The 16,048-nt window shown below is 45.0% G+C and overlaps 1 protein-coding gene across 3 annotated transcripts in view; it reads left to right on the top strand.

Moving 5' to 3' along the window:
• Positions 1 to 16,048, top strand: part of SHROOM2 (shroom family member 2) — a 161,930-nt gene that overhangs the window by 121,097 nt on the left and 24,785 nt on the right. Inside the window, exon 1 of one of the 3 annotated variants that reach the window (XM_030806538.1) lies at positions 4,690 to 4,935. The exons of 1 other annotated variant lie outside the window; for it this stretch is intronic. The gene's annotated coding sequence lies outside the window, so the exon portion shown is untranslated. Of the gene's footprint in view, positions 1 to 4,689; positions 4,936 to 4,995; positions 5,578 to 16,048 lie in introns of those variants that run through there. One more of the 3 variants, XM_030806537.1, reaches the window with a different exon arrangement.

Genomic DNA, 16,048 nt, shown 5'->3' on the forward strand with positions numbered 1-16,048 from the left:
CTCTCAAGCAGCTCACCCAAATCGGGTGGTGTCAGATGGTGAAGGGTTGAGAGGTCTAGGTCAGGGTCACTTGGAAACAAGTTCCTGGGGGAGCAGAGCAACTTTCTTCTCTACATGGAAGAATATGATAAAGCACCCCTAGACTCACTGGTTTCGAGTTCTAGGGAAGCAGATATTGATGACTCAACAGAGGAAAGGATTGTGTAATCATTGCTTTAGTCAGGGGTTAGCAAACTGTGGTCCACAGGCCAACTCTGGCCCCCTGTCTGTTTTTTTAAATAAAGTTTTATTGGAATGCAGCCACATCCATTTGCTCACAGACCGCCTGTGGCTGCTTCCTCTCTATAATGGCAGAGAGTTGAGTCATTGCAACAGATCAGATGGCTCCTAGAGCTGAAAATATCTGCCGTCTGGTCCTTTACACAAAGGTTTGCTTGCCGACCATGTTGGGCTTAGTGGAGGGATGTAAGGGATGGTCTTACATGAGTGTGCTTCCAGCACAGGGAGCATGGAACCCAGTGGCAGTCTGTCTGGATGTTTTCAAAGAGGCTTCTTTGTAATAGTTCATGATTATCTTGCAACATGATATCCACCTCCCCATCCCTAGTGTAGTTAACTTGGGGAAGTTTGCTTTGTCCAGGTAGAGGGGGCTGTGGCTTGTTCACAGCCCAAGAATGCAGGAGCACGCAGGATGCTGTAACACCAGCTTTTCTGACTTGTTAGTGATAGCCTGGGTTAGGGAAGGTTGTCCTTGGACCACATGGGCTGGGCATGCCCCTCAATTCATGGAAAGTGACTCAGAAAAGTTCGAGGTTTCACCAAGACTAAGAGGTGAGGAGGAAGTTCTTTCAGAACATAAGGGTACTAGGGTGGTGATTTCATTCTGTTCTTTTTTTATTTGTGGACTTTTTCAAGGGCACAAATGTTTTGTGTCAATTAAAAGCAGATTTGTATGCATTTTGTTACAATGATTATGATTTTAAAGTCCTAATAGTATTAATACTATACAATCTACAAAAAGATTTGAGCATCTTATAAGCCCTGATAATTATGCCTCGCTCTAAGAAACATGGGTATCTGGAAAGCCACATTATAAACTTTAATATTATAAATGTGCTTTCTGTTTAGAAGTAATTCTTGGAGAGTCTCCTTTAAGAATGGATTCCTAGGCCAGGCACAGGGGCTCATGCCTATAATCCCAGCACTTTGGGAGGCTGAGAGGATTGCTTGAGCACAGGAGTTCAATACCAGCCTGGGCAACATAGTGAGACCCCATCTCTACAAAAAAAATTTATCTGGGCACAGTGGTTAACCTGTAGTCCCAGTTATTTGGGAGGCTGGGTTGGGAGGATCGCTTGAGCCCAGGAGGTCAAGGCTGCAGTGAGCAATGATGGTGCCACTGCACTTCAGCCTGGGTGACAGTGAGACCCTCTCAAAAATAAATAAATAAATAAAAACAAAAATAAAAAGACAGGATTCCTAGAGCACAGCCGGCATGCAGATCTTGTTTTCTAAGGCCTTTCTCCAATAAAAGGCACCAGGGCTCCTCAGAGGAATGACTGAGTCTAGGGTTGGGGCAGGGACTGTGAAAGATGAGCCTGGAGTATCTTATAGTGCCAGAAAATAAGTGCTCAAATACACCCATAAGTAAACCCAGCAGTGACAACGGTGTGGGTATGTCATAGGGACACAGGAGCCAACAGTGACCAAAGGCAGAACAAGTTAAGCAGCAAAATTAAGTAGTAGTGGATTATAATCCAATATATAAAATGAATCCACAGCCCAGACTGATACACAGCATGGTTGCATAAATTAACAAATGAAGAATAGAGAAATCTGCTGTGCAGAAAATTGCAAATACTTTATGTAGCTACTCTGCCCTTAAGGAGGTGGAGCGTAGCTCCCCACCCTCAGTGTGGGCTGCCAACAGTAAGCTCACTCCAAAGAGTACAGTGTGGCAAAGGGGACCGAGGAGAGGAACATCACAGTGGAGAAACCGGTGTATACCAACTTCACCAAGTGATCAGAGTCAACGTTGACAGGTAAGTCACGTTGACAGCATGCCCCTTGATATCATAGGATAACAGTGGCACTTCACTTCCATGGTCTCTCTCCCAGAAGTCCCAGGCTAATCATAAAAACACATCAGACAGTTCCCAGTTGAGAGACATGCTGCAAAATGCCGGAACAGACCTCTTCAAAACTATTAAGGTCTCAAAAACAAGGAAAGCCTGAGAAACTATCATAGCCTATTCAGGCTGCTATAATAAAATACCTAAGATTATATGACTTATAAAGAGCAGAAATGTATTTGTCACAGTTCTGGAGGCTGGGAAGTCTAAGATCGAGGCACTGGCAGATTCGGTGTCTGGTGAAGGTGCTTTCTGGCTCACAAATGGCTGTCTCTGCTGCATCCTCACATGGTGGAAGGGGAGAGGGAGCTCTCAGGGGTCCCTTTTATAAGGGCACTAATCCCATTCGCAAGAGCTCCATCCTCATGACCTCATCACCTCCCAGAGGCCCCACCTCCTAACACCATCACTTGGGGTTTAGGTTTCAACATAGGAATTTGGGGGTGGGGGGCACAAGTGTTCAGTCTAAAGCTATAGCACCCTCACAGCAAGAGGAGTCTGAGGAAGCAGGCCTGAGTATGATGCAGTACCTGGATGAGGTTCAAAGACAGAAGGAGAACATTGAGTAAACAAAATTTGAATAAAGTGTGACCTTTAGTTAATATTAATGTACCAATATTGATTCATTAACTATGACAAACACACCCCATGGTAAGTCAGGTGTTAATAAAAGGGGGAAGTGGGTAGAGGGCATATGGGAGCTCTCGCCCGGCTGTTGCAATTTTTTAGTAAATCTAAACCCATTCTAAAATGAGATGCTGGCCAGGTGCAATGGGTCATGCTTGTAATCCAAGCACTTTGGGAGGTTGAGGCAGGAGGATTGCTTGAAGCCAGGAGTTTGAGACCAGCCTGGGCAACATAGCAAGACCCTGGCCAGGTGCAGTGGCTCACGCCTGTAATCCCAGCACTTTGGGAGGCTGAGGCGGGCGTATCACTTGAGGTCAGGAGTTCGAGACCAGCCTGACCAACATGGTGAAACCCCGTCTCTAATAAAAATACAAAAATTAGCTGGGCATGGTGGCGTGCACCTGTAATCTCAGCTACTTGGGAGGCTGAGGCAGGTGAATTGCTTGAACCCGGGAGGCGGAGGTTGCAGTGAGCTGAGATGGTGCCACTGCGCTTTTGCCTGGGTGACAGAGTGAGACTCCATTTCAAAAAAAAAAAAAAAAAGTGTAATGAAATATTTATTTTTTACAAACTTTTATGTAGAGACCATGTCTTGCCATGTTGCCCAGGCTGGTCTCCAACTCCTGGGCTCAAGCAATCCTCCCGCCTCGGCCTCCCAAAAGTGCTGGGGTTATAGGCGTGAGCCACCACACCCAGCCCTATAATAAAATATTTAATCAGCCATCAGCTGATTGCTGTTCCATGTGTGGCCTGGCAGTATGTGTTGAGCATTTGAGAAAAGGTGATGGCCCAGGGTGAATGGCATCCTCTCTTAGAGACAGTAACATGTACTTGGTAAAGTAATATGTGAAGATGAAAAGTACTGGAAAGAACACGGGCTTTGGAGTTGAAGACACAGGCTGGAATCCTCATTCTGCTTCTCAGTGTAAGTGTGTCAGGCCCCCCAAACTTGCTGACCTCACGGCCCTGGATCATGGGGATGTGCAGAGCAACCCTGCTCGCAGACTTATTTACATGCTTAAGGGATATAACGTTAATGAATCAGCACAGTGCCTAAGGTCAAGTGTCGATATGGGGAAAAAAATCTAAAATAGCTAGGCTGCAAAGCAGCATATGTTATTTGGAGAAATGAGCAAGAGTTGGAAGTAATTGCTATGAATGTAGAAGAGGGTGACAGGAACAGGTTGGAAAGAGAAACTCCATCCTGGTGGCTAAGCCTAGGATGTGGGAGGGTGGGATAGGGCTGTGAGGCACAGCGGCTGGCGACGCTGCTTCCTGGAGGGGCTGTGGTGCTGAGGTCTGGGGCTGCGTTAGGAGGGAGGTGGGGTGCAGGGACTTTAAATACAGATCATTGTGAAATGGTTAATTGGGAAAGTCAGGTCCAGCCTGCCTTTGTCTTCTTCCCTGAGTGCCTTGCACACACTCAAATTTCCGGAAACGCTTGTTAGTTGCTTGATGGGTTACATTCCTAATGAGTGTGTAATCAACCCAAGAATATATGGACATAGAATAGGCTGTTGAATGTTTTCTTTTGCCTCCTTATGGTTGTGGAGGTGAACTGTGTGTCACATATGTTATAGGATTATCTAGCATCACTGAGTAGAGAAAGCTGTAACATCAGTGCAGTAGGCTTTCTATAGTTCCCCGTTAAAATATAAGAAGTGCTGGGCACAGTGGCTCACACCTGGTAGTCCCAGCACTTTGGGAGGCTGAGTCAGGAAGATCCCTTGAGCCTAGGAGTTGGAGGCTACAGTGAGCCATGATCATACCACTGCACTCCAGCCTGGGAGACAGAGCAAGATCCTTTCTCCAAACACACACACACACACACACACACATATAAAGGAAGACTGCCCCCCAAGCCTTTTAGGGTTTTAAATTACAAGACTTTTGGGGTTTAAGCACTGAAGTGTTGGGAATGTTCTCCACTGAGGCAAGGAGTTGCTGATGAAGTGATGGGAAATGCAAGCGGAGCTTTGAGCCGTGGAGGTGAAGGTTGACGGAGCCTGCGTGAGCTTGCCCATCAACAAGACAGCAGGCACAGACAGGCCAGCTGTTGTGAGCTTGGCTTTAGGACTCCATTCAGTAGGCAGGAGGAGAGCTGCAGCAGAGGCGGGCTGTGGGTCCCTGAAGCACATCGCTGCCTTCACAGCTGGGCAAGCTCCCGTCCAGCACGGTAAGCAGAGCCGGGTAAGGGACCCCTGCGTTTGCTCTCGGGGCACTTCATCCCAGATGGGACCGGTTTCAGGACGCCTGCGCCGTTTGTTAGGGGTTTGTAGTTCCCAGTGGCTCTTTTGTTCTGCTATCTTGAAGGGCAGGTTGCTTGTCAGCTCACAATGCTGTGGGTAAGGTCTGGTGAGGTCGGCGAATGTGTTCTTATTGTTTATTCTTCTGCCTGAAGATGAGAAATAATGCAAATCAGGGTGCAGATTCCGGTTCGAGCTCTGCAGGCGTGCACGTATGTGCAAGGGCATGCTCACCGGTGCTGCGTGTGTGCTTGTGGATACATGCAATTTTTGCAGCTTTGGGATTCACAGTTAGCTGAAAGCACATTGGAACTGGAAGGCGGTGCTCTTAACACCGTGTTCTAGGCTGGAAGCCGTAGAGCCATCATCTGCTCTGATGGGACTGCAGCCCTTGGTATGTGGGACCCTTGCTCCGTGTGAGTTCTGCAGATGGGTTCCCTGAGGGAGCTGGCTGGAGGACGCCAGCATCGCATGAAGACCTGCCTGCCTCGTTTGCCTTTTGTTTTTCAGTAGCAGTAAGAAACAGGCATTCCCACTACTCAGGCATTGAATGCGGACACTGAGAAAAAATGGTGAGTCAGCTACATCCTAATGAAAAAAAAGCAGCAAAATCAGGTGTGCATGTTTAGTCATGAGAAATGTTCCCTGAGTGCATTTGCACATAGCCTGCTAATTGCAGTGAGATAATTTAAATAGAGAAAATGGAATCACCATGGTTCTTAGCATTTTCCAGTTCTTTTATTTTGCTCTTTGGTGTGATTGTGACAGTTGAAGGGTTTTACTATACATGTGCTTTTCCCCCCCTTTTATGTTGTGATAAAAGAAAGAGATGATTAGTTTTGGCTATATTTCTAAATGGTTGGAATGCCTTTGCTTTAACTAAAGGAGGCTTTTGTGTGTGCAGAGGGTCGATGGCATTTTCACAGGGAAATTGATGCATAAATATGTTTGCACACACAGGCTCTCTCTTTGGTCTGCATTTACTGACTCACAAGAGTAGGTGTCATTTTGAAATGCATGTTTTTAGCGGTTGTGCTAGTTGAAAGGTAAAAAGGCAAAGGAGTTTGAAGAAAGATTTTTGGAAATCTGCCTGGTAGCACTTACAAGTAAACAGCCTACTGCCTTGTAGATGGTCTTGAGATTTATAAGATGAATGGAAAATAATATTTTAATGTGTCATATGAAAAAACTGAAGATTTGGTACCAAGTTGGTGAATGGTTGGCATATTTCTTTTCATTACAGAATAGAACCTTTGAGGTCATACTCTACAAGTATTTCTTATTATTTTATTGCAGAAAAGCATTGCATGGGTGGTAGAGGCACATTTCTTTCTTTTGTCACACATAGTAGCAAAAACATTTTATACTTTGTCCTTTTCTGTTTCTCTCTCCGCCTCCACCCGTGCCCACCCCTCTGCCCCCTCCGCCCCTCCCCCCTCCACTGCCCCGACCACCACCAACCCAAACCAACACCATACCTCTTAAGGAAAAAAATTGCAGGGGAATTCTCATCTACAGAGGCATGAACAACGCACACAAAAGTGGTTTTTTACAGAGTGCTAGGAATAACCATACATGTTGGTGTCAAGCATATAGGCTGCAGAAGGCTCTATTGCCCAGCCAGAGGGACAAATGACACTGGTGAATGCATGCTGACTGCTGCTTGTTTTGCATGGGCTGGCTGCTCTTCCAGAGTCTGCCTTTGGATTTTGGAGGTTGAGGAAGGAAGGAAATATTTTATGTGGCCTTTGGAATACATTTACTTTACACTACCTTTAATTTTTTTACCTCTCATAATGCATTAAATTTTTAAGAAGACCAGGGTAGGGGAGCAGTGGGAAGAAGCTGATGTCTTGTATCCACCCATCTTTCCCCTGTCCTCGGGCACTGATTCCCAGCTGGCTTTTCGTAGAGCAAGTAAGACAGTCGGGTCATTTCTGGAAGGCTTGTAGACATCCCTGGATGTCTGAAGAGGTCCTTGAGTTATTTACTTATTTACCTTTAAAACATATTTGCAGACACCTTATTTAAAATTCCTGAAAGTTCACAGTGCCTCTTCACATGTATACCTTGGGTCCTACTATGTGGGTACCATCTTGATTTTATAATAAAGCAAACTGGGGGTGGGGTGACTAGATTCTCACAACCAGTTAGTGAAGAGCCCTCGTGGGGCAGCATGGCTGATTTTCAGTCTGGTGGGCTCCTGCGGACTAATGGGGTCGAGGTCCTCCAGGTAAGGCTGAATGTAGAACTGGCCCAAGAATTCCTAGTTATTCTCTTAGTAACTTTCACATCCCTTATCCAGTTTGCTGCCAGTGCAGTGAGAAGGAATTTCAGTTTGGACTTCTGGGAGTGAAGTACAGAAACCCGTTAATCAGGTGGAGAAAGCATGTGTGCTCCTCAGCCTGCATTGGTGTGGCTTGCGAAGCCACCTAAGCATTCTGACCCTCCATTTCTTCATCCATAAAACAAGGAGCACAGATTAAATTATTTCTTATTTAAAAATTATTTATTTTTTATTTTTACCATTACCTTGAAGTTTAAATTATTTCCCAGGTCCCTTCCAGCTGTAGTCATTTTTGGTTCTTAGGGAGAGAAGCCAGGGACTCAAATTACCCTTCAGTCATATTTCCAGCTCTGTGGGGTGATTGGTGGCTGCACTGTTTTGCTCATTTGCCGTCATTATTTCCAGGAACAAAAGCATATGAATATATATGAGACACACGCACAGGTGTAATAGCTTCGATATCCATTTACAAATAAAATCAGCTCTGTCAGCAAACTCAATTTTCTGCCAACAGGGCTTTGTTGATGGGAATGCCCTTGACAGCTAAGCCTACTTCGGTCTTCTTGTGGTAATGCCTCATAAAGCCACTCACTGCCAAGGTGCTCTTGGGTATAACTTGCATGAAATTTGTTATAAAATTATTCTGTTAAAAAAATCTAGCTGGTGGACCCTTAAATGTACTTGGAGGCCATTAAGGGTGGAAAAACTAGAAATTCTAGGAAAATTTTCAACATTTATACACGTGTGTGTGTGTGTATACACATATATACATACCCATACGCATATGTGTAATACACACATGTTCTATAGTAATTATGCATATAAAGTTAATGTCATGTACAAGAAATATCTGAAGTCTATTGGATAAACAATCCATTTCTGATTCTGGTTCAGCTGAGTTAGATGATAGGCAGGCAATGATCTGAGATGGAAGGTTTCCACAATTTGGGGTCACATGCAATTGTGATAGAAGGAAGATTGAGATTTTCTTTTAATTTATGAAGCTGATAATGCTATTCTAACTAGTTTTTAATACATCTTACCACAGGGCCACCCAAAATTCAAAATTACTCCTGATTTTGTAAGCTTCACGTATGTTTTTGAGAATGAGGTTTTATACTAATCTGGGATTACAGCTTTCTAGGCTGCGATATACAGTTTTTATTAACATTTCCTATTTTAAAAATCCATTTTGCTAATTAAAACCTTTTTATTAAGAGTATATAGAAGTTCTGGGAAGCAGAGCGAAGATATTACAAATCACCCTCAATCCTATCACCCAGGGTCTCCACTGTGGAACATGGAAGTGTATCTGCTTTGAAGTCCTTGCAAATATGTTTTTACACATGCGGTTATATTACACATACTGTATGTAAGCTGCCTTTTTCTGTAACTTGTATGTGTATGGTGCATGACATTCTAAAATCTAACAACCCTGTAGCCATACTGTGGACATTTAGAGCTGCTGTTGGTGTTTGACGGTTGTAAATAATACTGCAGCAGATATCTGTAGTGAAATACTTGTGCTCTTCCATGTCGATTTCCTTCGGATAAAATTCTAGGCATGGAGTTGCTCGGCAGGCATTAGAAAATATCACCACGTTGCCCTCCAAAAAGTGTGTGCTTACTGTTTACACTCTAGGCACCGATCGCCCAGGACAGTCCTACTTCTCCCAAGACTTTGTCAATATTAGACATTTTTAAAATTCTGTGGCTTGATAGGCAAAAAAGTTATTTCATTTGTAACTTGCATTTCTTCAGGGACTAGCAAAGTCAGACTTTTTTGGTGCACTGACTAGCCATTTGTGTTTTTCCTTTTGTACATTACTCTTCAGCGCATGTTCATTTTCCTACTGAAGATGAGCCCTTTCTTGATTATTGTCATTTAGGTTGCAGATAACATCCCTGCCGTGTGCTGTGTGCCTTCCAGATGTTAGTGGGTGGTTAGAGTTCGACTTTTTTGACATATAAGTGTGTTGAATTTTAGTGTTGTCGCCCTTGCACCTGGAGCCTCCGTGTGGCCAGTTCTGCCTTTTGGTGGCTACTGGCTTCCGGTGGTTGTGCATTGCCATTACTGGTCTCTTGTTACCATGTGTGTCGCAGAAGGTGTAACCACCAGGAGCTCTGTCAGCATGAATTCCCTAGGAGGTGTAGACATCCATCTCGGAAGGCTGGTAGGAAAATTGTCTCTGTGGAACAATTAAGAAGTGCCCAGCTTTCCGACAACCCTAACTCATCGTAGTTCCCATCTTTTGCTCTGGTTGACAGGAAACTCGTGGTCCTATTGGAAGCACAACCATAGGACCTCTGTACATTCTAGGGTCCGGTCTGCTCTTTGCCTAAGGGTGCTTGCCCCTGCTTGTGCCTTTCTGCTTTTTGTTTACATTTGCTCTCACTGTGATGTTTTTATGTTCATTTTGATACTCAAGTTGTGTGTTTGTTTTCCTGCGTGAGACACTTCTAAACATTTCATCATTTAGGGTATACATAGATCAAAGTAAGTAGGGACCACATAAACATACGTAGAAACACGTTCTGAACACCAAAGAGCTTCTCAGTCACCAGTTAATATTGTGGTTCTTTGTTGTTGTTGTTGTTGTTGTTGTTGTTGTTGTTGTTGTTGTTGTTTGAGATGGAGTCTCGCCCTGTCACCCAGGCTGGAGTGCAGTGGCGCAATCTTAGCTCACTGCAACCTCTGCCTCCTGGGTTCAACCACTTCTCCTGCCTCAGCCTCCCGAGTAGCTGGGATTACAGGCGTGAGCCACCACACCCGGCCAATATTGTTATTACAGTCACCGTTTTATGGAAAAACTTAGTGGCCTCTTATTGTTCTTACTGGGCAAGTGAGCCTAACAGAATCTGTTTCTGTAGTAATTGTGGAAATGTGACGTTACAGTGGAGGAGGAGAGTTGGGACATGGCTGTGGAGTGGAGTTGGGGCTGTCCACCTCTCACTTAGTATGGAATCCTCTCCTAGGCCCTTCAGCTCCAGCACACTGGAAGTCTAAGGGGATTTGTTTGTCTGTTTGCCCCTATGTTTTAATCACCGCTAGGATCAGAAGAACTGCAGTCTCTGTGGACAGGTCTGTGACAACAGTGTGTTATCTCCCTGTTTAACAATTAGCATTCTCGAGGTCGGGTGCTGTGCTGCATGCAAAGTTGAATCAGGCACAGACAGAACCTTCCTTGAAGGAGTTTGTCCTCTATTAGTAGTGAAGATAGTATAGAAATTGTCCTAGCCAGTTTACACTGCTAAAACAAATTACCATACTAGGAGGCTTAAACAACAGACTTTTATTGCTCACAGTTCTTCTGGAGGCTGGTAGTCCAACGTCAAGATGCTGGCCTGTGGATTCCTGATTCACAGATGGCACTTTCTACCTGTGTCCTCACATGAGGGAGAGCAGAGAGAGGAAGCAAGCTCTCTCGCATATCTTTTCTTTTTTTGAGACAGGGTCTGGTTCTGTCACTCTAGGCTGGAGTGCAGTGGTGCAATCACAGCTCACGGCAGCCTCAAACTCCCAAACTCCTAGGCTCAAGCGATCTTCCCACCTCAGCCTCCTGAGTAGCTGGGACTTTAGGCATGTACCACCATGCCTGGCTAATTTTGTTTGTTTTTGTAGAGATGGAGTCTCATTATGTTGGCCAGGAGGGTCTCAAACTCCCGGCCTCAAGCAGTCCTCCCACCTTGGCCTCCCAAAGTGCTGGGATTACACGCTTGAGCCACATGCTATCCTTGAGTGCTTCTTATGAGGGTACTAATCCATTCATGAGGGCGTCACCCTACTGACTGCATCACCTTCCAAAGGCTCCACCTCTTAATCCTATGCCATTGGGGTTAGGATTTCAACTTACAGATTTGGGAGGCAGGGCACAGGCGTTCAGACCGCAACATACATGGGAATGGCTGAGGAGCATGGGATTCAGAAGGCCCAAGCACATCAGGCTGCCTGCTTTGCTTTCTGCTCCTTTCCTCTCTCTTCCCTCCCCCCTTCCTTTGTTTCTTTGTTCCTTCTTTCCTGTTGACTCAGTGAGCTTTTGCTGCAACCTGCTTTGTGCCAGGCATTGTGTTGGACCTGGAATACAGAGGTAGATGAGGCAGGAGTGAGCACAGTCATTTCGGCTAGGAGGAGAGATACTAAATGAAAATACCACAGAATGGTGAAGTGCTGTCTAGGAATCAACAGGTAGAGATTCAGTACTGTGCAAGTTCAGAGAAGAAAGGCATATCTGTGTCAATGGGTCCAGGAAATGTTTTATAGAGAAGGTTGCTTTTTTTTTTTTTTTTTTGAGATGGAGTCTCGCTCTGTTGCCAGTCTAGAGTGCAGTGGCATGATACCGGCTCACTGCAACCTCCGCCTCCCGGGTTCAAGTGATTCTCCTGCCTTAGCCTCCTGAGTAACTGGAACTACAGGCGCCCACCACCATGCCCAGCTAATTTTTCTATTTTTAGTAGAGACAGGGTTTCACCATGTTGGGCAGGATGGTCTTGATCTCCTGACCTTGTGATCTGCCCCCCTCAGCCTCCCAAACTGCTGGGATTACAGGCGTGAACCGCTACACCCGGCCCCGCATTTCACTGGATCTTCAGAACAGGAATGGCTTCCTTGGGGAGGGTCCCAAAGAGTGTGAATCAAAACAGAGATTTGGGAACCACCAGGCATGCATAGGTAGGGCGGGGCATCTCAACTCACTGCAGTTCATCAGAGAGTACATCTCAACTCACTACAGCTCATCAGACAGACATCTCAAATCACCACAGCTCATCACAGAGTACAACTCAACTCAGTACAACTCATCAGACATCTCAAATCACTACAGCTCATCAGACAAATCACTACAGCTCATCAGACAGACATCTCAACTCACTATAACTCATCAGACAGACATCTCAAATCACTACAACTCTTCAGACGTCTCAACTCACTATAACTCATCAGACAGACATCTCAACTCACTACAGCTCATCAGACATCTCAACTCACTACAACTCATCAGACACCTCAAATCACTACAGCTCATCAGACAGCATATCTCAACTCACCACAACTCATCAGACAGACATCTCAGCTCACTACAACTCATCAGACAGTACCTCTCAAGTCAATGAGTTTTATGGGCTGTGACTGATACCCCGATAGAGTTGTGGAGGTGAAAAGAATACAGGTGAAAGTGTTTGGTAATATGAACACCTCCTAGATCCATCCTAGATGTCTAGAAATTCACACACACATTTGTGGCTCAGAAGAGCATGTAGGTGTAGGGAACAAGGTGTAAGGTAAACCCAAATTCATACATTGCTTGTTACCTCTGCCCAGAGGTAAAGCTTAGTAGCTTTAAGCTTTTGTCAATAATAGATCACACCTAATAAATATTACGCAACCCAGATGCTTCTAAAACTACTATTGAGGTAAGTGAAAATATCTGCCACAGTAAGATAGTATTTATCACAGAGATTCAGATATGATTTTTTTTCTCTTTTAACCTAAAGAAATATAGTAATAAAAAAAAAAGTCAGCTAGTATGCTATAAGCAATTGTTGGGAATCTTGGCATGAAATCCAGTTAGGGTACCAATTGTGTCCATATCAGATTTTTAGAAGCAGATAACCTGATGTGTTTATGAGTTTTATTTCTGGTCTGCTTCCTCCTCAAAATTCCCTGTGTATACATTGAAAACAAAAAGCCAGCCACAGATCACTTGATCATTATAGCATAAAGAGTAGAATAATTGCATTAGTTACCTTGCTGCGTAACAAATCATCCATCAATTTGGTGGCTTGAACACCACTAAACATGTATTATCTCATACACTTTCTGAGGGTTAGGGAGGAGATTAGCTGGGTTATTGTGGCTCAGCATCTCCTGAGATTGCAGTCAACATGTGGGCCAGGACAGCTGTCTTCCAAAGGCTTGCTTGGAGCTAGAGGATCCGCTTCCAAGAGGACACCCATATGTCTGTTGGCAGGAGGCCTCAGTTCCTCCCCACATGGATCTCCCTATAGGGCTGCTTGAATGTCCTCACAACATGGTGGTTGGCTTCCCCACTGTGAGTTATCCTCAGGAGAGAGGAAGGAGGAAGTTGCAATGCCTGTGTGATCTGATCTCAGAAGTCACACATCGGCACTTCCGCCATACATTTTTAAACCAATTTATTGAGGTATGATTGACATATAAAAGGCTGTACATATTTAATGTATACAATTTGATGAATTTGGAGATAAGTATCTATATGCCTGTGAAATCATGACCACAAGCAGTGCCTTAAATGGATCCATCACCTCTAAAAGTTTTCTCCCACCCTGTCAGCCCTCCTTTTTGTTGTTGTCATTGGTAAGATCTACCCTCTTAGCAAATTTGTAAATGTACAATACAGAATTATTAACTACAGATGCTGTGCTGTGCAGTAGGCCTCTGGGACTGATTCATCTTGTGTAATTGAAACTTTGTGCCCTCTCACCAGTACCTCCCTGTTTCCCTTTCCCCCATCCCCTGACAACCACCATTCATTCTATTTGAAAGTTTAAAATTCTGCACGTAAGTGGGACCATGCAGCTCTTGTCTTTCTGTGCCTGGCTTGTCTCACTTAGCATAATGTGCTGTAGGCTCATCCATGTTGTCACAAATGGCAAGCTTTCCCCCCTTTTTAAGTCTTTTCTATTCCTCTATATGCACGCATCACATTTGCTTTATTCACTCATCTGTCAATGTCTGCTTAGGTGGCTTCCACGCCTTGGCATTCACAATATAAATAGTTCACACAAGTGAACTATTCACAATAGCTCATGTTGTAGTGAACATGTGAGTTCTGCCATATTTTGCTTGTTCAAAAGGAGTCAGAGTCCAGCCTACTTCTAACAAGCTCCACTTGTTTGAAGGAAGGAGTTTCAAAGGAACTGTTGGGACTTGTTTGTTTGTTTTTTAGCAATGAGGTCTCTGTCTGTTGCCCAGGCTGGCATGCAGTGACACAATCATGGCTCAGTGCATCGTTGAACTCCTGGATTCAAGTGATCCTCTTGCCTCAGCTTTCCGAGTAGCTGGGACTACAGGTGCATGCCACCATACTTGGATAATTTTTTAAAAAACTTTTCTTTTGGTACCAGATCTTGCTATGTTGCCCAGGCTGGTCTCAAACTCCTGGCCTCAAGTGACCCTCCTGCCTAGGCATCTCAAGTTGCTGGGACTCCAGGCATGAGCCACTGTGCCTGGCTGGTTTTGATAACTTTATACACCTCATAGTCAAAACAGTAAGTTCCAGAAAGCTCCTTTGTACTCTTTCCAATGAAACCCTGCCCCACAACCATCCCTCCCTGATGTGTGACCCTAGTGAGTGTTGCCTCTTCTTGAGCTTCATGTAAACTGGACCCTACTTGTGCGTTCTTTGGCGGTTGACCCTTCATTCAGGGTCGTGCCCCTGGGACCCATTCTCATTGCTGTGTCTCGGTAGTTTTTCTAAATTACTGGCTAGTGTTCCCTTCTGTGAATACAGCACCACTGGTTGATCCACTCACCAGTGGGTGGGCAGTGTTTGGCCAGCATGAATGAGGGCTTGTGTTGTTTCACTTGGGTGAGAGAGTTGTTTTCTGGGAGTGGTGGACTGGCTGGGTCGCAGGGCAGGTGTGTGAGAGTCTCCTTCCTCACACAGTTTCACTAGGACTCAGACGCCATGGTCTTTTCTGTCTTGTGAAGGGCTTGAGACTTTCTGGAATTCAGTTCATGTAGCTCTCCTCAGCTTTTGATGAGGGACGTGTGTGTGTTCCAATAACACTTCGTTTACAAAACCAGGAGGCAGTGGAGAGTTGGCCCTTGGTTTCTAGTTTGCAAACTCCTGGTCTAGAAGGTAAGACAAATACTAATTTTTAAAACCCACATGTCTTTTATTGCTCATTTTGAAAGCACTATGAAGAGAACACTAAGGGAGAGGGGATGGGGAGGCTTTTTACATGTGTGTGGGGAGTCTGATGAATTTGTAAACCCTATGATTTTATAACTTTTCTGGCCTCTTTTTAGTTGCTGCTGGGAGCAGTAGTCCATATGTGAACCAGAGTGGACCTCCACAAGCTGCCTTTTGAAGTTGTTACAGTTAGCAGAGACGAACTGACACCGGGTTCAAGAAGCCTTCCTGGCTGGAGGAATGTGGATCAGTCCCTCCAGGCCTGGAAGAGGGTGGCGGGGGGGGCACTCAATCTTACCATTTTCATAGATGAGAGTAATTTCATTTGAGAGGGGTATGCCAAGGCAGCGATGAAAACTTCAGGAATAGCTTTGAATATCTAAAGGAAGTGGGTAGGAAAGTGGGAGGTTGGGAGTTCCGGAGGGAGAGTTCCTGTAAAGCAGAGATTCCCAGGGCTGGCTCAACATCCACGTTGCCTGGAGGGCTTTCCCCGGAACACAGGCTTGCAGGCATGCCAGCCCTTGCTATTTCCCACCTCTCCCAGGCCTGGCCCTCATCAAGGCAGGAGAGCCCAGCTCCCAGGGCTCACATTCTGGAACCAAGAATGAGGCTTTCCAGGCAGACAGTAGAGGCCTGGAACAGATCCTCAAAATGTGTGTGCTGAAGACATACTCAGGGCCATCCCACATTATCATCTCCAAATCTGGGTAGGTTCTGTTATTGCGCATTAACCCCTCGAGAAATCAGTGCCTGTAACTATGATTTGGATCATCTGTGCTTTGGATTGCTCTTTTAATCTTCTCTGTCTCCTCCCCTTCTTAACCACAAGTGATTTATCAGCCTCTCTAATTCAACTTCATTACT

The sequence above is a fragment of the Nomascus leucogenys genome, chromosome X (genome assembly GCF_006542625.1).
Source record: "Nomascus leucogenys isolate Asia chromosome X, Asia_NLE_v1, whole genome shotgun sequence".
Lineage (NCBI taxonomy): Eukaryota > Metazoa > Chordata > Mammalia > Primates > Hylobatidae > Nomascus > Nomascus leucogenys.